Source organism: Petaurus breviceps, unplaced genomic scaffold (assembly GCF_028583685.1).
Source record: "Petaurus breviceps papuanus isolate PSGF00001 unplaced genomic scaffold, PetGlider_PUasm1.0 218, whole genome shotgun sequence".
NCBI classification, from domain to species: Eukaryota; Metazoa; Chordata; class Mammalia; order Diprotodontia; family Petauridae; genus Petaurus; species Petaurus breviceps.
In genome coordinates this window covers 9,809,751-9,833,644 of record NW_027185872.1, presented here as the reverse complement: position 1 = coordinate 9,833,644, position 23,894 = coordinate 9,809,751, and the positions used below count along the sequence as shown (strand labels likewise).

At 50.7% G+C, this 23,894-nt stretch overlaps 1 protein-coding gene across 1 annotated transcript in view; it reads left to right on the top strand.

The window, feature by feature from the left end:
- The window catches only part of SDHAF3 (succinate dehydrogenase complex assembly factor 3), a 28,017-nt gene that overhangs the window by 1,576 nt on the left and 2,547 nt on the right, over positions 1 to 23,894 (top strand). The window lies entirely within an intron of this gene.

Below are 23,894 nucleotides of genomic sequence, written 5' to 3'. Positions count from 1 at the left end.
GGGCAGAGGTGAAATGGACCGGAGATGGGGCAGAGGTGAAATGGACCAGAGATGGGGCAGAGGAGAAATTGACAGGCCTTGGCACAATATTGGGTTTGGGGGGTGAGAGAGTGAGGAGACCAGAGTGACTCCTAGTGAGGGACTTGAAGGATAGGGGTGCTCTGGATAGTAGTAGGGAAAGTGGGGGGGGGCATATCACCTTTCTGCGGATGATTACTTTTCCACCTGTAAAATAAGGGAACTAAAGTAGAAAATATTTAAACTCCATTCCAGCCTTTAAAATATCATGGCACAGTAATTCAGATAGCCTTAGTCTGCAGTTCAGTTCAGGGGATATTTTTTCATCCCCTGGTCTGTGCCACAGATAGCTGGTAGTCCAGTAGATAGAGCACTGGACCTGTAGTCAGGAAGACTTGAGTTCAAATCCACCTCAGGCACTAACTGTATGACCCTGGGCAAGTCAATATGCCGCTGTTTCCTCAGCTGTAAAATGGGGCCCATAATAACACACACCTCCCAGGGCTTTTGTGAGGATCAAATGAGAGAATGATTGTAAAGTAATTAGCACAGTGCTTGGCGGACAGTAGAGGCTGTTCCTTCCCTGCCACCTTTACCCCCACCCCCTCCCCTTTCCCTTCTTCCAAGGAACTTCACCACCCCTGTGTAGCAGCAAGCACCCCAGCGTCCCCAGGGTGGCTGCCAACACAGGCTCTTAGATCTGCTTTTCTTAAGGAAAGCAACTTAAAATGGGTTAACAATCTTGCTTTAATCAATCAAACATATCATTTACCTAGTTCAGGGCAAAAAGGTCAGCACCCCAAACTTCAGAGTATACAGACAGAAACATTTCAAGCAGACAGGCCTCCGACTGTCCAACCATTACATCCATACCAAATCACAGTTACCAGAGAGGGAAGCATCAGCATGTGGGTTTTTCAAAGCTGTGCACAGAGATAGCCATGATCCTGTTCAGAATGACATTTAATCTACAAATTGGCATGAAAGACTTGTGGAGTCTGGCATGATCTTTGTATGGGGAGACCAGTGGGGAAATGGGGTGTCACCCTGGGGAAGAGCTTAGCTGGAAGGTAGTTGGTGTGGGGGGCACCAATGAGCATCCCTGTGGACAGAGAGTCTGGGGGCTTGTAGGAAGGGCAGCAGGTGCTCGCAGTGCTGTGAGAGAAAGGAGGCTAGGGGCCAGGGTCTGGAGCCCTGGGTTTGAATCCCACCTTGATACTTCCTTCTGGTATGTGCCGTCACAACTGTCCCACCTGTTAGGGGAGGAGCTGGGCTCTCTTTCCAGGCTGAGTGTGGGAGGGCAGAAGGCTGAGGAGACTCCCAAGAAAATAGCGTGCTGTGGCTTTCACTCTGTGCTCAGCAAAGTTGTCAGTCAGTCAGGAAGGGGGCGGAACTTCTACTCAGAAGAGGAAGAGAGGACAAGCCATATGACACACAAGGTACACCTTTAGGAGATGGGCCCTGATGCTCTGACCACACTGGCGGTCCTTCCAGGGCCAGAGAGCAAAACTGAAAGGCGTGAACTCGGACCAAAGGCAGCAGCCCAGTCCAGTTGCAGAAGAGGCTTTGGACCAGTCAGCTGGCCCTCTGAGGGGCCCGCTGAACTCAGTGTCAGCCATGGTGCCTCTGGGCTCCAGGCTGCCCTGAAGGACTGAACATCAAATAGGGGGCTGATCTGCTTTGGGAAGGGGGGCTCCTGCACCGATGGTCTGAATTCTGATGCAAAGACTTGTGCCCAAACGACTTTGGCATCAAATCCCCTCAGTCATGCTGGGCAGCCAGCCCACCCTTTTCACTTGTTAAAGCTTTTTTGCCAGGAAGGATTCTCAGTCAGTGGCTTTGAGAGCAAGTTGTAGTAAGAAGGAGCATTTGCCTTGGCCTTTTGGGTTGGCAGGTGCCCTTCTCCCTTCAGTCTGCATGGGCTCACAGGGTCTTACCACATCTCCGAGATCCTCTGCCTGCTCCCTTTTTTCTTACACCAGTGGTAGGTTCTCACCAGATTCATATGGCACAGCCATTCAGCCTTTTCTTTGTTTCCACCACAAAAAGAGTTTCCTGTTACCTCCCCCTGTGGTCCCTTAAATGAGATGCATGGCAAGCCAGGCTCTTCCTCGTCTCTACCCCGGAGCTTGCTACTCCTCCTTCCCTTCTTGTTCCCAGTCACTGTGATCCCCCTCTTCACATCCTCTGTGGAGGGGCCTGTCGTCCATCTTGTTCATTCCCACCACCCCTGTGTAGCAGCAAGCACCCCAGCGTCCCCAGGGTGGCTGCCAACACAGGCTCTTACATCTGCTTTCCAAAGGAAAGCAACTTAAAATGGGTTAACAATCTTGCTTTAATCAATCAAACATATCATTTACCTAGTTCAGGGCAAAAAGGTCAGCACCCCAAACTTCAGAGTATACAGAAAGAAACATTTCAAGCAGACAGGCCTCCGACTGTTCAACCATTACATCCATACCAAATCACAGTTATCAGAGAGGGTTTTTCAAAGCCGGGAGGCTCTCAACAGCTGCCCAGAGTCTCGTTTCGTCAAGTCACACAACCCTTCTCAAAGTGAGCCCCAAAACAAAGTCTCACATCAGGGATTATATAGCCTTCTCCTGGCTCAGAGAATGTCACAGCCCTCTTGACCCACTGCCCAATCACAAAGCACCAACGTGTGGGCATTCCTGAAAAACAAGCCTCCCACCACAGGCTCCAGGTGCACTTAACCTAGGGGAAGGGAAGATCTTAAAAATTTACAAACCATTACACCCTGTCACCCCAGCTCAGGCCTCTTCACCTCCCTTGGGCTTCTCCCTCATTCATCTCCTCCCTCCCCAGCCTCTCCTGTACACCAACACCTCATTCGTTTTCCTTTAAGTTTCTCCAGTCATGTCAGCCTACCACTTAAAACCCTTTGCAGAAGCCTATCACTGCCCCAAGTGACTGGTCTGTCGCTCACTGGGACATTCAAGGCCCACCTCATGGAGGTCCCAAGCCTTTCGCACATTTGTGACCTTCATGAGGTTCACACTCCCATCTCCGGAGGTAGCCCAATGACAGCCTCATCCCAGAGACTGTAGATGTGGGAGCTCTGCTGCCATTGACCGAGAAGAACCCTTATCATAGCAGCCTCAGGAGGCCTCTTCCACCTTCTGTCTGTTCATTGTCTCCCTGGGAAGATCCAGCTTAGTCTCCTTGCAAGCTTCCTGTGAACACGGCTTCTCTCTATTATTTCTAGCCACATGGTGAAGTCATACTGTTCATAATCCTCCGAAATCCTCATCAATTTATCGTAAATTGATATTTTAAGCTGGGCTTGCTCTTGGCTACCATTTCTCTTTGCAAAGAAATCAAATGCTTCCTGGATGAGACAGCTTCCTGGCTCTTACAGTCTTTCCTCATCGGGGCATTTTATTTAAACTTTAGCAGGAAATGCTGATAATCAGTATCAGTCTCTTTTATCCATTTCCTGTTTAAATAGGTCAGGTCAGCCTAACCAGGTTCATGCCACACTGTCCCCTCAAGTCCTTGGTCTGATGGTACACACACAGCTGATTCAGGAATGATCCCCACACTGGTAGCCAGTTCTGTCTAATAAAATAGCATCACTTTCCTTCTTTGTGACGTCGTCACTTGGTGTTCTTCCTGGCTCCAACAGACTCTCTCCCTTCCCCCCCTCCCCGCCCCACCACTTCTCTGGATTTTTTTTTTTAACATGACAGAAATGAACATTCCCATGTGCAAACAACAGAAAAAATTGTGAAATGGAAAATCTCCCATGTATGTTTTTTTTTTAATATACAACAAATTAAACACATTAATTTTAAAGCCGTCCCACTTACCTTTTTCTCTCACTGGACAGATGGATAGATAAATAGACAGGTAGATAGAGACCATATTAGGCACTTGGTACATTCTGGACACTGTGCTAGATATACCAGGTGTGGAGGGAAGGTATTGTCCATATTGGGAAAGTGAATTGAAACGATCAGAGCTGGGACCCGTCCTGAGGTGGTGGTCTGCCGGTCAAGGGAAGAAGTCACTGATCTGGAGAGCTCTGCCTTGAGTCTTACCTACTGCTACTGTCCCAGAGGTTTTTCCAGAGTGGAAAGGCAGCTGGTAAGGACTTCTTGTACATTTTATTTATTTTTAAATTAAATTTTACTTTTTTCTATTAAGCATCTGAATCCTTTCTCTAGCACCCACTGGTCCCCTATACACATACATACACACATCCCAAAAGAAAGACAAATCCTTTTCACAGACACACAATCAAGGAAAACACGTTAGGGCATTGGCCGTGTCTACAAATGCGGCTTCATGTGACACGTGTGTCGCCTTCTAGAATCGAGCTTCATTGTTACCAGCTTCTCTTCCTCCCTCACCGGTCACGCTCCCTTTTCTTCTCCAGGGCGCCTTCTTCCTGTGCCCTCTCTTCTTTGCAGATCCTTTGTGACCCTGACCGAGATCACTGTTCTTGGAGCAGGCTCTCTTCATTCCATTAGAGCGTACCCGCTTCTTCCCTAGAAAGGCCCTTTGGTGGCTGGCTTGTATTTTTTTTTAAATAAATTTCACTTTACCTCCCATGTTCAGGATTATTATTCAGCTCTGGCCCTTCCTTCAGGAGGCCTTGGATGTCATCCATTTTTCCCCTGTAGGCTTGTACTGAGTTTTTCTGGGAAAGTTATTATAGCAGCAAGCACCCCAGCATCCCCAGGGTGGCTTTCAACACAGGTTCTTAGATCTGCTTTTCTAAAGGAAAGCAACTCAAAATGGGTTAACAATCTTGCTTTAATCAAACATGTCATTTACCTAGTTCAGGGGAAAAAGGTCAGTACCCCGAATTTCAGAGAATACAGAGATTACAAGCAGACAAACAAATATAGAGAAACAGATCAGCAGACAGGCCTCCAACTGCCTGACCATTACATCCATACCTAGTCGGTTACCAGAGAGGAAGCACCAACATCTGGGTTTTCAAAGCCGGGGAGCTCAACAGCTGCCCAGAGTCTCATCTGGTCAAATCACACAACACTTCTCAGAGTGAGCCCCAAAACAAAGTCTCACATCAGGGATTATATAGCCTTCTCCTGGCTCAGAGGATGATGTCACAGTCCTCTTGACCCACTGCCCAATCACAACACACCAAGATGTGGGCATTCCTGAAAACCAAGCCTCCTGCCACAGGCTCCACGTTACCACATGCAGCCTGTTAGAAGGCAGAGTATATTTTCAAATCAAGGAAGGTTCTCTGAGTCACTTAAGCCTATCAGAGGGCCTAGGGGCAGGGAAGAGCTTCAGATCCCCATTCCCATAGCAGTTATTCCTGGAGAGAAGCCTATTTCTTTGGCTGTTTGAAATATCATATTCCATTCTTCCCCTTCCTTTAGGTGACACCTGCTAAATTTTGTGTTATCCTGACTGGTTCCTTGGGACTTGAACTCTTTCTGTCTGATTGGGAGCTTTGGATTTTCTTTGAATCTGGGAGTCTGTGACTGCTGCAGTTTGGGTTTGAGAGTTTCTTTCAGGAGGTGATGGGTGGATTCTTTCTGTTTTCGCTTGGTTTTCTGATCCAAGAGGTCTGGAGAGTTTTCTTCCAAAATTTCCTCAGACATGACATTGAGGTTCTTTCTCTGGTCGAGACTTGGAGGTAGTCCAGAGATTCTTAAATCACTTCTCCAGCTGTTTTCCAGGTCTTTTGTTTTTCACAGGAGCCTTTCCCCCTATTTTTACAAGCCTTTGGCCTTGTCCTGATGTTCCTTGTCTCATAAAGTCATTATTTTCTGTTTAGTTTATTCCAATTTTCATGAAGTCTCTTACTTGAATTAGGCTTTCCCAGATGTTAATTTTCTCTCCACCCTTTCTCCATAATTCTCATTTCTTTTCCAGTTCTTTATTCTTTCACACTTGTTTCCTTTTAAATGTAATTTAAAAAGTGATTTTTAAATTCTTGCTTCTTCTTTCTGATTGACTTTTGGACAAGCTGGGTTTTTCTTTGAGGATTTGTTTGAAGATGTTTTGCGTCGTTCTCTCCTGGGTTTGGGTCTCTCTTTTTGTGTAGTCATTCTTCAGGCAGTCTTCTCTGCACCCCAGTGTGGCTGGCCTCTCTGGGAGATCCGCCCCCTCAGTCCTCTTCTCCTGGGGGTCTCGCTCAGAGCTCTGTGCTCTCAAGCTGGTGGCCATGGCTGGGGACTGAGTCTTGATGACGTTTTAACCTAGTTAGTATCTCTTTGGTCTTCTTGGAACACATTTTTGCCCTCTCTGAAAGAAGTCAGTTTGACCCTGAGGCCGTTCAGTGATAACATTATTTCCCTCAGCTTATCTGGGCCTTAGGTCTTCATAGAATGAGAATAATAATATCAGTTTGATTAGACTAGGTCCTTCTCTGCTCTCTAATATGTGATTCCAAGGGCTATGAATTAGAGCCATCACTCTAATACCACACGCCCAAAGAAGGTTCTGAATTAGTGGTGTTCTCTACGGCTTTGGATGTATCCAGAGGCCCTCAGCCTCTCAGGACCGATGCATGACCCCAGCCAACCCCAGTCTGTTGGCCTAGCTGGCCTCTGCCCTGAGCACCAGCCCAGCTGTACCCATTGCCTGCTGGTGCCTCGCCCTGACCATCTTTGTCCCCAAACCGCAACCTCTCAGGAGAGAGCCGCTGGCCTTGATGCTTCACCAGCCCTCTCCGCCCTGTCCCAGCGGTGACCACGTCGGGCTTTTTGGGCCTTGGCGGCATGTCTGCATGAGTGGAGGCCCAGGTCCCTCTCGCCGGGTGGTGCCGGCAACTTCCCTGTTGGGCTTTCTTGGATGTGCAGGGCCTGGGGAGCCTTCTGTCCTTCCCTGCATCTCCGTGGCACTTTCTCTTCCTTTAAGATACAGCCCAGCTGCCCATGTCAGCTTCACATTTACGCCATAGATGCTGTTCATGAACTTTGGTGCGTGTGCACATAACACACGTGTTATATGCACACACACACACAGCATCCGCACATGTGCTCATGTCCAAAATAAAAGCTTTGGAAGCCTTGTCCTTTCTGGGAGGTGGTGAGAAGGCAGGCCCTCGTGAGCTCGTGCTTGGCTGCCTGGCAGCACGGCTCGGTGACTGGACGCTGCACTCACTGCGTGTTGGCGCCGGGGCGGTCTCAGAAGGTGCCCGTGCTGGCTCAGCTGCGTGTTGGCCAGGGCTGTCTGAACACCGCTCATTTCTGTTTCATTTCGCTCATTACTGTTGGCTCCAGATGCTCCTCTAGCCCAGGGCGTGGCTGACACGCTGGGCACCCACAGCAGACCCGCACATGCCCGTCCCCGACCAGTGCCCCGTTCTGAGCTCAGGGGGCTCGGCTCCCTGGGACGCTGTGCCCACGATTTCTACCCCAGGGATCCTGGCTCCCCGATCGCTCTGTTGTGCACACCGGGTTCTGTCCTTAAGTAGCACCCAGCAGTTTAGGATCTTTCTCTCCTGTAGTCAGTTTGCAAGCATTCATTTAGTGCCCACTGTGTGCCAGGCACTGCCCTGGGTGCGGCGAATACACACAGAGAAGGAACAGTTGCTGGCTTAGAGGAGCTCGCCTCCTATCAAGGGAAGCTAGGTTCCCAGATAGGTGAGCACAAGAATAAAGTAGATCCACGGGAGGGGGGGGGTGAAGGGGCTCAGGGATTCCTCCTGTAGCAAGGGGGGCAATCTGGAGCTGAGCTCTGGCGGGGCGGCAGAGGACGGCTCTGTCCTAGGGAAAGGGCTGGAGCTTCTGCGGGAAGTCCCGCCAGGCCAGGTGGAAGGTGGAGGGCATCCCAGGTGAAAAGCAGGGAAGGGGAGAGGGTACAGGGCAGCCGGACTTTGGGGAAACTTTGGAGCTTGAAGCAAAGGTGCAGCACGATCAGCTCTGCCTTTGGCAGTGATCCTGCCAAGAGCCAGTGAGGCCCTGGACACAGCCGGTGGTCAGGGGAGCAGGGGCTGGAGGTGGAGCTAGGATCAGTGAGGGAAGGAGGAGAGGCTCCCTCCTAGGCACAGGACTGGAGGCTGGAAATCCAGAAAATTGAAGCAAAAAGGCATCGCTTTTAAGGAGCCGGCCCTGATGGCCAGAAGATGGTGGCAGAGAGTAGGCAGGGTTCTGTGTCCCAGCCCCCTAAATGAAGCCTGCCTGCCCCGCCCCTGACAGCAGTGCCCCCTCCGGGTGGGCGCGAGGCCTGCCCTGAGGCGGGGGGCTCACCCTTGTCTCCAGGCCCACAGTACCCAGGATGGTACCTCTGAGCATGTCCACTGGCCTCCTGCCTCTAGTGCTGGCAGTGGACATCTGGCCATTGGGGGCGGTGGGGGCTGTGAGCCCCGATGGTGTGTGTGTTCCGTGATAACTATAGGCGGGATGGCAAGCATATACCCAGCACCCTGTGGAGTGCTTCACACTTACCACAGCTCTGGGTGGGGGCTGTTGTCACGCCCATTTTACAGATGAGGAAACTGAGGCTCAGCGGCTCATCTAGGGTCATGCACGAAGGTCTCCCTACGTGTTTCATCTCTGTTTCTCACTGAGGTAGATAATATGGGAGGTGGGAAAGAAGGCCCTGAGCTGAACATGGCCCAACGTCTCCTCTGCCAGCGTGAAAAGCAAGGCCAGTCTTGTTTGCTGTCTCGTTCCTAGGGTCAACAGAGCTAAGAACAAGGCTCCTGTAGTGTGGGTGCATGCATGCGCCTAGAGTTGGAGGGGAGGCCCAGGGGCCCCCAGCTACCCACGCGGGGCTGGAGTCCTCGAGCCCCACCCTTAGTGCCCATTTCTACTACAATGCGTAGAGCCGGCCCTGCCTGGCAGCCTGCTGCATACCCGGCAAGGGCCACACGTCCCCCTGGACTGAGAAGGAATTTCTCCATAGTGGCAGTTTCTAAAGTGGCCACATGAGGGCAGAAGAGCCTCATGTCTGGAAAGCCCACTAGCGCTCAGTCTGGCCATTTTTACAGGAGAATCTTATCAGTTGGTCTTTAACATGGCAGCGCCCTGTCTTTACTTGCTTATCTTCCAGAAGATACTCATGGATGTTTAGCTTATTTCAAATTTGAAAATGTCTGCTCATTGTGATTGAAGAAAAGAGAAGGGGTGGGCAGGGAGGGAGAAAAAAGAGAGACAGAGACAGATGGGGGGGTAACCTTTGGGCCATGGCTGGCAGTAGGAATAGTCTCCCATGTCAGCATCATGAGGGGCATGTGAAGGATGTTGTTGAGTTTGATGACCCCAGAGCCATGTGCTAGGACACATGAAGGGACTTCTTATGGTCACTTAAGTGGCAGAAGTAGGAGGTCCTCTGACTTAGCATAAGCTGGCCGAAGAGGGCACCAGCCCAGAGCAGGCCCCACCTTCCCAGGAGACATTCTCAATCAGACCACTCAGGACTGATGGGTCGGTCATGGCGGCCCAGAGATGCCAGTGCTGACCTGGGCAGCATTAAGAAAGGAGGCCCAGTGACCCAGCCTCTGGCCTGCATCAGGCAGAGCATGCCAGGACTAATTGGGTTCAGTTCTGGGCATCACAGTCGTCAAGGAGAGGGTATCCAGAGGATCAGGTTGACGATGGCTCTGAAGGGCCTTGTCATCTTGTCCAACAAGCACTGGTTAAGGGAATGAGGAATATTTAGCTTGGAAAAGAGAAGATGGTGGGTGCCGGAGAGGAGAGCTGCTCCAAGGCATTTGAAGGAAGGAAGGTGAATGTTTCAGGTGAGTGTTCCTAACCGTTGGATCCCCCCAAGGGGACCAGGGCCTCCCTTTTCCAATTAGCTCCTCTCCAAATATCAGGACCAGAGATTTAGCTCTGACAGGGATCTCAGAGGCCATCCAGCCCAACCTGCCAATTATTTAGATTTTACAGAGAACAGAGGCCCAGGGAGGTGGGGCCTGAGCCCACATGGCATGGGCAGGAGTCAGGGTTGGAAGAGTGGGCCAGCATGACCAGAGCCAACACACTTCCCACCGTGCCACAAGGCTTAGGCTGACCATGGCCCCGCCCTCTCGAGAGGCTTGACAGGCCGGCATACCTCGGGGCCCTCCTCAAGGCACATGACCTCCTCTGGTACATCTGCCGATTAAGATCAGAGATCGGTCGGGGAAGCTGTTGGTGGTTTCTTTGGCTGCCTTTTAAACAGAATTAAAACCCACCCGAAGCAGGTCCAGTTTGATGCATCTCGCATGGGCCTGTTCAGCACTTGTGTCTGTCTTCCCTTCAGCACCCGGCCTGAAAGGAACTCTTTGTTGGAGCCGCCAGAGTCTGGCATGTCCATAGATCTGGGGCCTTGGTCTGAAGTCATCGCTGTAGCTAACTGCTGCCATGATGTGGCCCTCACCTCCATCCAGCACAGACTGGCCCAGGCCGGGCCTTGGGCTGACGCTCAGTGACAAAAGTGAAGGAGGGGGTTGCGACCAAATGATATGCTGACAAAAGAGGCGGAGACAAGGGTCAGGGCAAGTGATGGGGAGGTGGGAGTATGGAAGGAGGGGGAGGGGCGTGAAGAGTTAGTGTTAGCGCCGCCAGGGCTTGGCAGCTGATGGGAAGTGATGGTGGAGGAGCAGGGAGGGCGCGAGATGATACCGAGGTGGGGAGCCCCCCTGGGGTGAAAGCCGAGGAGGCAGGTTCTGGCTGCATGTAAAAACCCTAAGTGGAGTCACGGAGAGTCAGACATGGAGCAAGGACAAGACAAAGGGGGGCTGGAATCTGGGGAAACGGAGGTCACTGATGGAGAGAAGTGTGCCCAGCCCTGGGCTAAGTAAGCCCTGGGGCTTAGGAGGAACCCTGGCAGTGCCCAAAGGAGCTCACACGTGTGTGTAGGGGGTGCAGATGGCCGGCAACTGTGTGAGATGTAGAGGAGAGTGCACGTGGGAGCCCACCCACCTCAGACATTGGAGTGAGAGGGCCCAGAGAGAGCTTAAGACGAGGGCAAAGCTGGTGCACATGTCTGGAGGTGGGAGTATGGAAGGAGGGGGAGGGGCATGAAGAGTTAGTGTTAGCGCCACCAGGGCTTGGCAGCGGATGGGAAGTGGTGGTGGAGGAGCAGGGAGGGCGCGAGATGATACCGAGGTGGCGAGCCCCCCTGGGGTGAAAGCCGAGGAGGCAGGTTCTGGCGGCATGTAAAAACCCTAAGTGGAGTCATGGAGAGTCAGACATGGAGCAAGGACAAGACAAAGGGGGGCTGGAATCTGGGGAGACGGAGGTCACTGATGGAGAGAAGTGTGCCCAGCCCTGGGCTAAGTAAGCCCTGGGGGTTAGGAGGAACCCTGGCAGTGCCCAAAGGAGCTCACGGGGGTGCAGATGGCCGGCAACTGTGTGAGATGTGGAGGAGAGTGCACGTGGGAGCCCACCGGAGTGAGAGGGCCCAGAGAGAGCTTAAGACGAGGGCAAAGCTGGTGCACACGTCTGGAGGTGGGAGATGGACGAGTAGTAAGAGGGTTAGAGAAGGCTGCGAGTGAAGGGCTTACCAGCCACCCGGAGTTTTCTGCTTGATCTGGAGGTGGCGGTGACACTCACCTCTGGGGTTTGTGGAGTGAAGGGTGACAGGGTCAGACCTGTGCTTTCGGAGGAGGTTGGAGGCAGGCCGATCCCCCAGCAACCATGGCCTAATTAAGTTCAGGTGTGAGGGGGTGCCAGTCTGCACGAGGAGAGAAGGGGGCTGTCTGAGAGATGCTGTAGAGGTGATGTGGACAGGCCTTGGCCACAGCTTGGATTGGGGGCGGCATGACTGACAGCCTTGACAGTGATAAGGAAGATTGGGAGGGCAGAGGAGAGGGCTTGGGGGAAGAGATACCGAGGTCACTTTTAGACATTGTGAGCTAAAGATAATTGTGTTTCTGCTGGATCTATATCCCAAAGAGATAAAAAAAGGGAAAAGGGCCCATTTTGTACAAAAATACTGATAGCAGCATTTTTGTGGGGGCAAAGAATTGGAAATCGCAGGGATGCCCATCAGTTGGGGAAAAGGTTGTGGTGCAATACTACTGTGCTGTAAGAAATGAGGAGGGCAATGCTCTCAGAAAACCCTGAGAAGACTCTTATGAACTGATGCAAAGTGAAGTGAGCAGAACCAGGAGAACATTGCACAATGAGCAGCTGTGAATGACCTGGCAGTGATCTAAGACAGTCCCAAAAGACGATGACAGGGACAGCCAGGTGGCGCAGTAAGTAAAGCACGGGCCCTAGAGTCAGGAGGACTGAGATTGGTTCCAGCCTCAGACACTTAACACAAAAAAACTAGCCGTGTAACCTTGGGCACGTTACTTAACCCCAATTGCCCTCCAAAAGGCAAAAAAGACAATGGCATCCACCTCCCAGAAAAGAGTGGATGGTGTCTGAATGCAGACTGAAGCAGATTTTTTACTGTCTTTATTTTTCTTGTTATTTCTCTTTGTTTTCTTTTGCAACATGGCTAACATGGAAATATGTTTTACGTGCCTTGTATGATCTATATCAGATTGCTTGCCATTTCAAGGATGAGAGGGAGGGAATTTGAAACTCAAAAATGTTTTAAGTGAATACTAAATTTCTTTTTTACATGTAATTGGGAAGTATTTAACAAGATAAGTAAAATATATTGGAAAAGTAATTTTAAAAAGATAGCTATGTCTGAGGAAGATGTGCTGAGCATTCTGTCCCGGTGTCCCTTTTCTCCTTTCATTGGACTGGGGACAAAGGTCTCAATTTCTGGGAGACCCCCATCATAGTTATGAATAGATAGCAAGCTCTCCTGGCCTCCATTGATGGGTGCTGCTGCCAATCACATTTATGACTATGCAGAGACACTTGAGTAGCCCTCATTGTATGCTCAAGCATAGTCCCTTGGGACAGAAAGCCCCAGTGGGACCTGAGGAGTGTTTTCACAAGGCAAAGTAGGCCCAGTTGGAATTTTTACAGAGACCAAAGGGGACGGTCAAGGGTTACCTCCCAAAGAACCCATAAATAATAGCCTGATCAGAAAATACTGGAGGATTTCTATGGAAGTTTTAAACTAGCCAGGAAATGTCCACATCACCCGGACATAGAGCCCCAAATCCTTGCATCGTGAAGCATTGAATCACCTAAATTTCACTTTGGGAGGGCAAGGTTCCAAAAAGCTCCAGCTCAGCGCTTGAGACCTGGAATCTCTGGCAGAATGTTAGCCTCTGAACGTCTCTGAGGACCCGGAGGGTCTGTTTGGAGATGAGCTCATGCACTTCTGCCACTGAAGCATTAGAATGATAATTCTTGCTAATCTTATGCTGTGGAAGACAGGCAGTACTCAATTAGTTTTCACACAAAGGAATCATGACATAGATAAGATTTTAAGTCATTTGCTACTGACTTTCTTTAAATATTTATTTTCTGAAAGCAGCTTAGGGTTGGAGGAGCCCGTACAGGTCCCCTGTTCCACCTGTTTGGGTTTCTCCCTGGTTTAGAGGCGAGATGAAGTGGGGCCCTGGGGTCATGAGAACTCACCCCTCGAGACCCTCAGTTTTCTCATTTGTAGGATGAGCAGTTTGGATGAAATGATCTGCAGTTTCTGAGATTGTGGGACTCAGCATTGGACAATAATAGGCTTATAGTTTCATTTTGTCTGAGTATCTTCATGACTACAGAAAGAACCTTGGAGTTATTGTGATAGAGAATCTGCTTGTCATCCCAGCGCTCCTTAGCCCCCCAGGCTTCCTCAGCCTTGAGGCCCCCTTCCCTGCACACACATGCACACGCGCACACGTGCACACATGCACTCCTCGCTGGGCCTCACAGGAGCCAGTCAGCTTTTCTCCAGCTGATCCCCAGGCTCCAGTTCTCTTGTCCCCATCACTGCCTCCCGCTTTCCCCAGCTAACATCCCGCCCTCTGGTGGGAGGCTCTCCGTCCCCCTCCTGCGGGTACCCCCGCTGCTGATTGTCTCCACTTCTCTTGTCCAGAGCTCCTTTGTACAGATGTGCTGGTTTCTTGGCTTTCCCATTGGACTGGGAGGGCCTGGAGAATAAAGTAGGTGCCTAATGGATGTTTATTCCTGACTGGCTGGCTGCGTGTTTGCACCCTGATGAGAACACCTCTGGGTGTCATGCCCATGGTCATGTCCAGGCAAGACACCGTCCCATTGGTCAGAAGGTGTCAGAAGTCTTCTGTCAGGGCTTTTCCTAGTGGAGGACTCTAATAGCTCTTAAACGTGCGGAGGCTCAGTTGGATCTCTGCTTTGAGAAGTGTATCATTGAAGGTTTTTTCTTTTAAATAGTATTTTATTTTTTTCCGATTACATGCAAAGACAGTTTGTAACATTTTTTTTTAATAAAATTTTGAGTTTCACATTTTCTCCCTCCCTTCTTTCCTCCCTAAGATGGCAAGCAATTTGATACAGGTTGCATTTGTGCTTCATGTAAAACATTTCCATATTAGTCATGTTGTGAAAGAAGAAACAGAACAAAAGAAAAAACAAAAAAAATAGAGAAAGTGTAAAGAGTCGGCTTCAGTCAGCCTTCAGATTCCACCAGCTCCTTCCCTGGAGGTGGATGGCATTTTCCATCGTGAGTCCTTTGCAATGGTCTTGGGTCCTTGTATTGCTGAGAAGAGCTAAGTCAGCCATGGCTGTGTGTCATTTAAGCTTGAGGTGTACAGAATTCACCACTAGTCTGTCATTAAGCATCAGCTGGCGTACATCTTTTAAAGATCATAAATGGGCAGGAGATAGACTTATTTTGATATGTGTGGTAACAGTACACCATTTATGAAAAAAAGAAAACAAAGTCAGACTTGTTACCCTCATAGAATTTGCATGTTACTATCATCATGAGCTTGAAAAAGGTCTGTGGGACTTCTGAGCAGGAAACATCCCATGCCTCAGTATCTTGATAACCTCAGGGATGAATTCCAGTGAGCTTTCTCATGTGTGCATCATCATTTTTATTCTGTCTTTGGACATGGCTTATGGGATTCTTGTCCCATGCCAATCCAGGAATTAAAATCTCATTCACATTTGTGATTTTTCCTCGCTTTCCTAGTTCGTTGATTATATTACGGTGCCAGTGAGGCCAAAATCATTGATACTCTTTCTGGATGAGCCAGGACTCTGTCCCTGGGCTTCCTCTTCACTCTAGACAGCTAGTTTGGACAGTGTCTGCATCACTAGTGCCTGTTAAAGGAATTACCCTGTGTTGTCCTTTCTAAAATTCCAGGCTCAGTTTAAGGCCATCAGGGCCCCTTGTTGTGGATTCCTAGACATGACACAAAGGAAAAGCAACCAAAAGTGAATCCCATGATAGGGAGCTGAGAAGGCACAGGGGAGGTCTGAGATACAATCCCGGAGAGAAAAGTGACTCCCAAAGACCCATGAGCCTCAAAGTGAGGCCCGGCTCAGCATCAAGATCCAGTAAGGTTCCTGGAAGAAACAAAACAAGGCGGGTTTTTTTTTTCCCTTAAGGGTTTAAAAATGATGTTATAAATTAAATGAAAGCATGAGAGGAAAGACGTAGAAAAGAAATGGGAGCTTTGCAGGAAACAGGAGAATTAATAGACAGCATGTCTACGAACCCACTGTTCTTTGTGCATTCTTCAAGGGCTCCAGGGAGCTCCAGACTTCCTAATGTAGAGTATGCCCTGATCAGGCCCTTCCCAGCCTTCCCAGACTTCAGGCCCCACTGTGGGACCAGACAGCACGACTGCAGACCTGCCTTGGCCTGGTTTCCAGTGGACAGCGGCTGACCCTGTCCTCTGGTGTCACACTGCCTGGCTCTGGGTTCTGAACAGCAGGAATATTAAGGTCTAGCTCTGGTCCCCAATTCTAGGCACTGAGCCCCTAGCTCTGGTGTGAGCCCAGCAGGCTTTCTCTCTAAGCTTACTCTTGACCCACTGCCAGGGTCGCCCTGATTTGACTCTGGGGCCCAAGTAGCTCTATGGTGGGCACAGCTACTGCCCTGTGAGCTTGGGGTAGAAGAATGACTTGGTGGCTCCTCTCTCCGTTTACTCATGGTTCCTTAGCTGTCACTCTTCTTGAATGTTTGTTGGAAGAGTTTGTCTGGGGCCTGGGCTGGCCCGCCTTCTCCCACCCTGCCATCCTGGCTGACTCCTGGAATGGATGCATCAAATGTGTTATGTCAGTAGGACGAACCACTCTATCAGCTGAGCCATAAGAAAAGAAGTATGGCGGGTCTTGTTCCAAATGAGTGCACACGTGTGACCGGTATCTGATGACTTACCATCTCAGGGAGGAGGGAGGGAGGGAAGGATAGAATTTGGTACTCGAGAAACATGCAGAGACTGGGAGAGATTCCTATCGAAGATGCCGTTGGAACAGCGCTGTGCGATGGCGGTCCTACAAGAACAGGGACAGCATTGTAACCCGAGCACTGGCCCCAGAGACAGCCCTGTGAGGTGGGGATGGGGATTGCCCCCATTCTACAGCTGAGAAAACCGAAGTGAGTTTCCAGGGTCCCACGGCCCCTAAGTGCCTGAGGGTCCATTTGGAGTTCTGCGGGCAGACTGGGTGGTTCTTTTGTCAAAGAAATGTACAGGTTTCCTTTGTAAGTAAATTGTAATTAATTTATAGCCTGCCTTTGTGGATTGTGTCTTTGAGTGTTTTATCCATATTTTTTAAAATTAGAGGACACGTGTTATTCGAAAAGTAGTGCTTAGGACCGAGCTGTGGAAAAGAGATTAGACATCTGGAGGGATCTGAAGAAACATTTGAGTTGGAGAGACAGAAACGGGGAAAAAGCAGGAGGCAAGAGAAGGTGGGGAGAGAAAAGGCAGGAGAGAGAAGGGGGGGAGAAGGGCAAAGGGACCGAGAAGAGGAAAGGGCAGAGAGAGAAAACGCGTTTTGAGTTTGCATTTGATGGAGGCTTTGTCAGCAGACGCAGGTGGTCCCTAAGATGGTCCTCTGGAGTCAGTGATCACAGGGGGCTGGCTTCCCTGGGGTCCCCTTTCTTTATCTTTCTCTGGGTCCCTGCATTCTACAATGCAGAACTGGCTACGTCCCAGTCTCCTGAGACAGGAGTGGGCCAGACCGACGGCCTAGTGGCTCCCTGCTCTCCTCCCCTTCATTCTTGCCTGTCTAGCCTTCTCTGGGGCCCCCACCATCTTTTCATCCAAATTGAGTCAGTTTGAGCTCCTAAATTCCCTGCTTCAGCCTATCCTTCAGGCAAGTGGGATATACCATGTTTCTGCCCCCCCAGCCCCAAATCGTGTTAGAGCCCTCACTGTTCCTAATTCTTAAAATAGAAAACATTTACCATCATTTCTAGTGGACCCTGGCCACTGTCATAATTATCAGGAAGTGTCCAACAAAATCCACAGAATTTTCAAGGAATACTTTATAAGCTCAACTGTATCATTATCTCTTGGGATTATCTCAAAATAGTATGACTGAAAATAATTTTTTCTCTAGTGACTAGTAAATTTTTCTTCTTTAAAAAAAACAACAATCCATAATTAGACTGGAAAAGGAAGAATAGAAGAGGGGAAAGTTTTAATTGCTCCCCAAGTGTATTTTGCAAAAGTAATAACAATTTTTTAATTGGAAAAGAGAACTCATATGCCAGAAACTGCTAGTTCATTGAAAGAAAAAACCCACGGACATGTTTTCCCACTTACTCTGTTCATTGCTTAAATCAGCCTTTTAAACTGAAATTTCTGTTTGTGGTTCACAATTGAGATTTCAGGAATCTTCTGTTTGGTTCTGACTCTTTCTGATTTTATAAATTCTGAGTTCTTTAAATTGTTGTGGATTCATCCTATGTTATGTTTGATGCATGATTGTGTTACAGCCATTTCCCACATCTTTTCACACACATTCACGTATTTGGCTCCTTATCTAAAGACCAGTCTGCTTGCCTGCTAACCGTGGCCTGAGCAGGCCAGCCCAGCATCTCAGTCGGGATGAGCGTCTGGGGGTGGGGGGCAGGTTGTGCCCATTTCTCTCTTTGTTAACTTTGTACAAGTTTTTCCAGGTTTCTCTAAAACTGTTCCCATCATCGTGTCTTATAACACAGTAGTATTCCATCCCATATACATACTGTGTTCCTGGTTTGGTGGGCACCCCCTCAGGTATTAGAAGACTGTGTTAAAATGACTTTAAATAACCAATGAGCAGGTGTTAATAAACTACTGTATGCATGTACCAGGTGGCATCCAGGAAGCAGAGAGAGAAGGGGATATTTGGGAGAGATGTTGTGAAGGTAGAAACCACAGGACTTGACAGCAGGTTGACTATTGATTGGGGGTGACAGGAGTCGGGGAATAACTCAACCATGGCAGTACCCCTGACAGTAACTGGGAAGTCCTAGAGATGGGAGGGCTTGGGGCGAGGGGAAAGAGGGTGGGTTCTCTGGTCAGTGCAGCGATGTGCCCTGGAGGGTGGATGGGGACAGGGATGCCCACCTTGTGTCTGTGTCACTGGGCTGTGTGAAGTTGCTTTGAGGATCTTCTTTCTGTTGCTCAGCTGGGGAGGGCTGTGCAAGGGAGGGCAGGTAAGATCAGCAAAGGCATTATTGTTTGGGTGAGTTGTGTTGAGCAGTGAGCTGAAGCCTGGGCCTTCTCCATAGAGGTAACCGTTGAACCCACGGGAGGTGACCAGCCTCCAGACCTAGACTTTGTCCTTCTTTATTGCAGCCTTCAAGGCTCAGCTCTGGTCAGTATCCACAGGACATCCCTCCTGCGGGCTCAGGAGCTCTTTTTCATGTTGGTCTCTCTTACCCATAGCGCAGGACCTTGAGTGTTCGGTGCTGAGGATGGATCTGGATATTAGAGGTGGAGGCATCCAGGGGTCTCAGATGGGAGGCCCTGGGGGATCCAGAGCCAGTCGGTCCTGCTTACCATGTTCCAGGACCTTGGAGAGTGGGCCCTCAGGCAGCTCCTTGGACACAGGGAGCTCTGAGGAGGGGGCGCGATTAAATGAGTGACCAGGCAACAGAGACATGCCAAACCAGTGGGATGGACAGACATGAGAGGTGAACCCAGACTGCCCCAAAAAGCCTGGGCCAAAGGAGAGGGGCTCTGGCGTCTCCAGGGACTTTATGCTTTGGAAAAACAGAACCGTGAAAGTTGCAGAAAAAGGGGCAGCTAGGTGGTGCAGTGAATAGAACACCAGTCCTGGAGTCAGAAGGACCTGAGTTCAAATCCGGCCTAAGACACTTAACATAAAAACTAGCTGTGTGACCTTGGGCAAGTCACTTAACCCCATTTGCCCTCCAAAAAAAAAAAAGAAAGTTGCAGAAATATCTCATTTTGCATAGGGCTGTGTGTGTGTGTGTGAGTGTGAGAAAAAAGGAACCCAGTGAAGCCTTTCTAATGGTAAGGTATAAAAACATTGATTGTCTTTTACGTGACTTTGGAAAACCTCTTGTTTTAAACGTGAAGCAGAATCAAGGTGCGTTAAGCAGTGAATGGCTCCAGCAAAGGTCCAGGTCTGGCCTGGGCTCACAGTGACAGCTCAGGGCTCAGATGGTAGAGCACAAGAACCCTGCCTCTTCCCTCCCACCTCTGTTCAGCCAGAGCTTGTGGGGCTTTGTTCTGATGAGAATGACATTCAGTTTGCTCATTAAACCCCATTATGTCTCCTGCTTGTCCCCGTCCCCATCCCCAGCCCGGTGGCCAGGCCTCAGGCACCCTGCTTTTAGTATTTCTGGATTTACTGAATAGAAGTTAAGGATGCTTCAGGGGGAGGTAAACAGCTCCCTGTTTGTGGTCAGCAGCCCAAGGGGAGGGATGCCAAAAGGCCACCAAGGGATCCTGCCTTTTTCTCTGCAAGGTACTGGGTGAGACTCCGAAGGCCTAAAGATCCTTGTGACCCAGAGGGGGTCTCTGGAGGAAGAGCAGATCCCTCACAGGGGAGAGGCCCTAAGCAGTGCTCTGAGACCTTGGAGGAGGGAGGGAGGCAGGACTCAGGCAGGGGTTGACAGCTGAGACCCCAGCACAGGCCTGTGGCGGGGAAGACGCCTCTCCCAGGCACAGAGAGGAGCAGGTGGCTGCGCTCCCATTGGAAAAGGCCCAAGGCCCATGTGGTTGGGCCCTCTTCTACATGACTGACCAGTGCCTTTCTCTTGAAAAGTTCTGATCGTTGGGAAATGTCTCAATAGCCAGCCTCAGTCCCAGCAACTCCTTGTTCTTGTCCTGCCCTTTAGGGCTGAGCAGAGCAAATCCAATGCCTTTGCCAAATGGCAGCCCCCACCCCAAGTCCCCGACCCATCCCTCCAATTCTAGGAGCCTGGGAGGGTCCATATCGGAAAAATGAGAAGGTTGGACAGGCTTCCAAGGGCCCTTGTCTCCCGAAATCGATGATTCTCAGCTCAGGTCACCGACTGACCACTCAGTGAGTGCTGGGGACAGTGTGCAGGGGGAGAGGGATGATGTGGGATGGGTTGTGGCCCTGCCCCCTCACACTGACATTTAGGCACGGCTTTCTGCCGGGGAATCCAGTCTCCCTGGCAGCCTAAAGAACATGGCCCTGCTCTCTGGGCCACCAGCCACCAGACACGTGGGAAGAGAGGCCTGCTGCGCTCTGTTCCCGTGCGGTATTTAGTCCTTGGGTGGGTTTCTTCTGCCCTCTTCATATTACCATGTCCCTGTTTATATTACCATACTAAAGTGTGTTTGAGATTGTCTTCCTTTAGTGAAGTCGGTCTGTCATTCCTGTTCACGCGGATGCCCAGCACAGTGCATTACACCGAGGAGACGCGTCATAAATACTCATCGAATTTAATTAGGATCCTCAGATCATAGGTTTAGAGCTGAAAAAGTCCTTTGCCATCACTCAGTCTAAGCGCCTCGCTGCGCTGATGTGAGGAGGGAAGCGGAGAGGGACGGGTCTTGGCCAGAGTCACAGGGCTCCTCAACTAGCCCTGAGGCAGAATCGGAAGGAAGGTTTTCACATTATTGTCATCAGATCATGAATGATCTGAGATGGAGGGGGGTGGGGAGAGAGAGAAGAGGAGAGGAGAGAAGAGAGGAAGGGGCAGGGAGGGAGGGAGGGGGAGAGGTTGGGATCGTGATTGTGCTGTGAAACCCGTCGCTCAACACAGTATCTCACCATTTTAACTTCCTTTGGACTGGTCACGCCTGTGGAAGATGCTGGAGAAAGCTGGTTGCCCATATAGGCTTGGCAGCCTAGTGCATGGAAATGATCATTAAAGCCATGGGACTGGAGGAACACCAAGGAGGAGAGAGCTGAGGGAGAGAAGGGCATAGGACCCAGGAGGACGAAGCCTCAGGGGACAGACAGAAGGTCCCTGAGGATCCCCCGAAAGCCGACTGAGAAGGAGCAGTGCTGCCAGCTTCAGAAAGCTGCAGGGGAGTGAGGATCGGGCCATCGAAGGCTGGCCAAAAGGGGTGAGGTGGGAAGAGGGAGAGCGCTGTTGTGGGTGGTCACTCCGTCAGAGGATGTGGCCTCTTGAGAATGTAGCCAGGCAAAGGAGGTGAAAGTGGGGAGCAGCAGGCTGCCCAGCTTTAATGAGTCCCCTCCCTACACTGCCCACTCTCTTTTCTGGACCTGTGTTCAGTTTTCCAAGGGTTCCCTGCTCTGGAAATGGTGCCATGTCACCAGCTGATGGAAGGGTCCAGACAGGCTAGCAGAAGGTGCTAACAGCATCTCAGTGTTAGGTCCTCACAGATCCTCCAGTCAGAGCAACGCCCAAAGGGTCGGTCCAGCCACTGTTTCTGGGGAGGCCAGTTCTTGTTACACAGATATTTCCCCTTGGAATGAGCCCAGATCTGCTTTCTGAGCGTCCAAGCACATCTGAGCCCTCAGCCCTTCAGCCTGTGAGAGACTGGATCCAGGCAGTGAGCTCCTTTCCCAGTCCTTTCCTCACTTCTTGTCTGGCATGGACTGGTGGGAGACCCAGTGAGAGAATGCATCTTACTGTGCTTGAGAAATGCCATGGAGAAGCCAGGTGGTCTCCAGCCCGCACCCTTCATCAGACGGGCTCCATGTTGTCAGGGTCCTTCCTAAATGTGGCACTGAGCTGGGCTTTGCCAGGCCCACCCCTGTAGCTCAGGGGTGCCATAGTACACAAAGGGCCAGGCCTGGAGTCAGGGAGACTCCTCTTCCTGAGCTCAAATCTGGCCTGAGGCACTCCCTATCCAGGTGACCCTGGGCAAGTCACTTCACCCTGCTTGCCTCAGTTTCCGTATCTGTAAAATGAACTGGAGAAGGAAAAGACTAAAATCACTCCAGTGTCTGCTAAGAAAACTCCAAATGAGGTCACAGAGAGTCAGACACAACTGAGCACAAAGACCCCAGACCCTCCCCTTGGTCCTGTGACCCCCTTCAGCTGCCGTTCTCTTTCCTTCCTGTCTTTGCCAGCCTGCCAGGGAGGAGAAGGCACTCCTGGAGCCCACGGTGATCCCCTCCCCGGCACTCTGCCGAGCCTGCTCCTTCCAGATCGCCGAGGGCAGCCCCCCGCGTCCTCAGCCATCTGGGCTATCCTGCCACAGTCGGCGCGCCTACATCTCCTTCCTTGGTCACCCCTGGCTGGCTGCCCAGTCTCTGTGCAGACTTCGGATGGCTCCTCTTTGCTCCCTCCTCATTTCCCTTTCGTGGCTTCTGCCATCTCTGGACTCTCAGGTTTTCTCTCCCCTCCCAGCTCCACTCTCAACTTCCCAGCAGCCAATGGGCCTCCGGAGGCCTGCGCTGATGAGCTTAAGGAGCTCAGCGCGTTCACGCAGCACTTTCAGCTTGGCCATATCTCCTCACCACAACCTGGGAGGTAGGTGGTATTATGATCCCTGTTTTACAATTGAGGAAGCTGAGTCAAATGACCTGCCCAAGGACATGCCTCCTAAGTGTCCAAGACCATATTTGATCTCAAACCTTGACTCCAATGCCTACACTTTCTCTGTGGTGCCCCCAGCCACTAATTGTTGTGTGCCCCCATTATCTCAAATCCAGTGTGGCCACGACTGAAAGTAGAGTATGATAGCAGGGTTTGCAACAAGCGGCCCTGGCCACATAAGGTTGCCTCTCTGCCTTGAACAAAACCATGCTGGGACCACAAAATGACATCATTCACTTGGCAGCGAATTGAGAGTTATCCCCCAAATAAAGATTCATTAAGGCAGCGATTAAGGGTGTCCCCAGTGCTTCTGCGCCCTCAGGAGACGGACCCACGGGAGCCAACAGAATTCTCTCCATCGTCTTTGCTTGGTAAATCGTGTCCTGTAAGCAAAGGCAAAGTAATTCAGAATCTTCTCCCCAGAGCACCGTGAATAGGAGAATTCTGAAACTTCTAGAAGGTTTTAGGCAATGTGCCCAGTATCTCCAGGTGACCTCCATGCCTGTGTCTGACCCAGCCACATCCAGTGCTCGGCTCAGGGCCCAGCCATGGCCAGGGCTCGGCTCAAGGCAGACATGCTTGAGGTTGTGAAGTGTCTCTTCCCTGGTGGTGCCGGCCCAGGACCCCATCCCACCCACTCATCACTGCTGCTACAATGGCCCAGAGCAGGGACCTGGAGCCCTGAAGCCTACTTTGATGACCCTAGCAGGGATCCTGGGCACCCAGGCTTGGGAAGTCCAGAGATCTGGAGGGACATGTGGGTCACCGTTTGGTTGGTCCTTCTTGGGATGGGGAAAGGAGAGGTATTTTAGAGCTGTTGGAAGCAAAGCCTGACATCGGATTGCACCAGGGCAAGAAGCCCGGATGTGTTTGTTTGGCTTGGGCTTCCTGGAGTGCCGCCTGGCTAGGGCTGATGTCCCCGGGGCCTCTCTGGTCCCCAAGAGCCTTATCCAGCCAAGCCAGTGATGTGGAAGTTACAGTACGAGCTAACACCCCCCAGAGCTCACTGTACCTAAGGTACTGAATGTTCTCCGGACACCTGATCCTGCGGGCAGCTTCCCAAATGGGAGGCTGACACTACCACCACCACCATGCTCCTTACCCAGCTAGGAGCAGCCACTCTTCCTGAAGAAGACGCAGCTTTGTAAAGT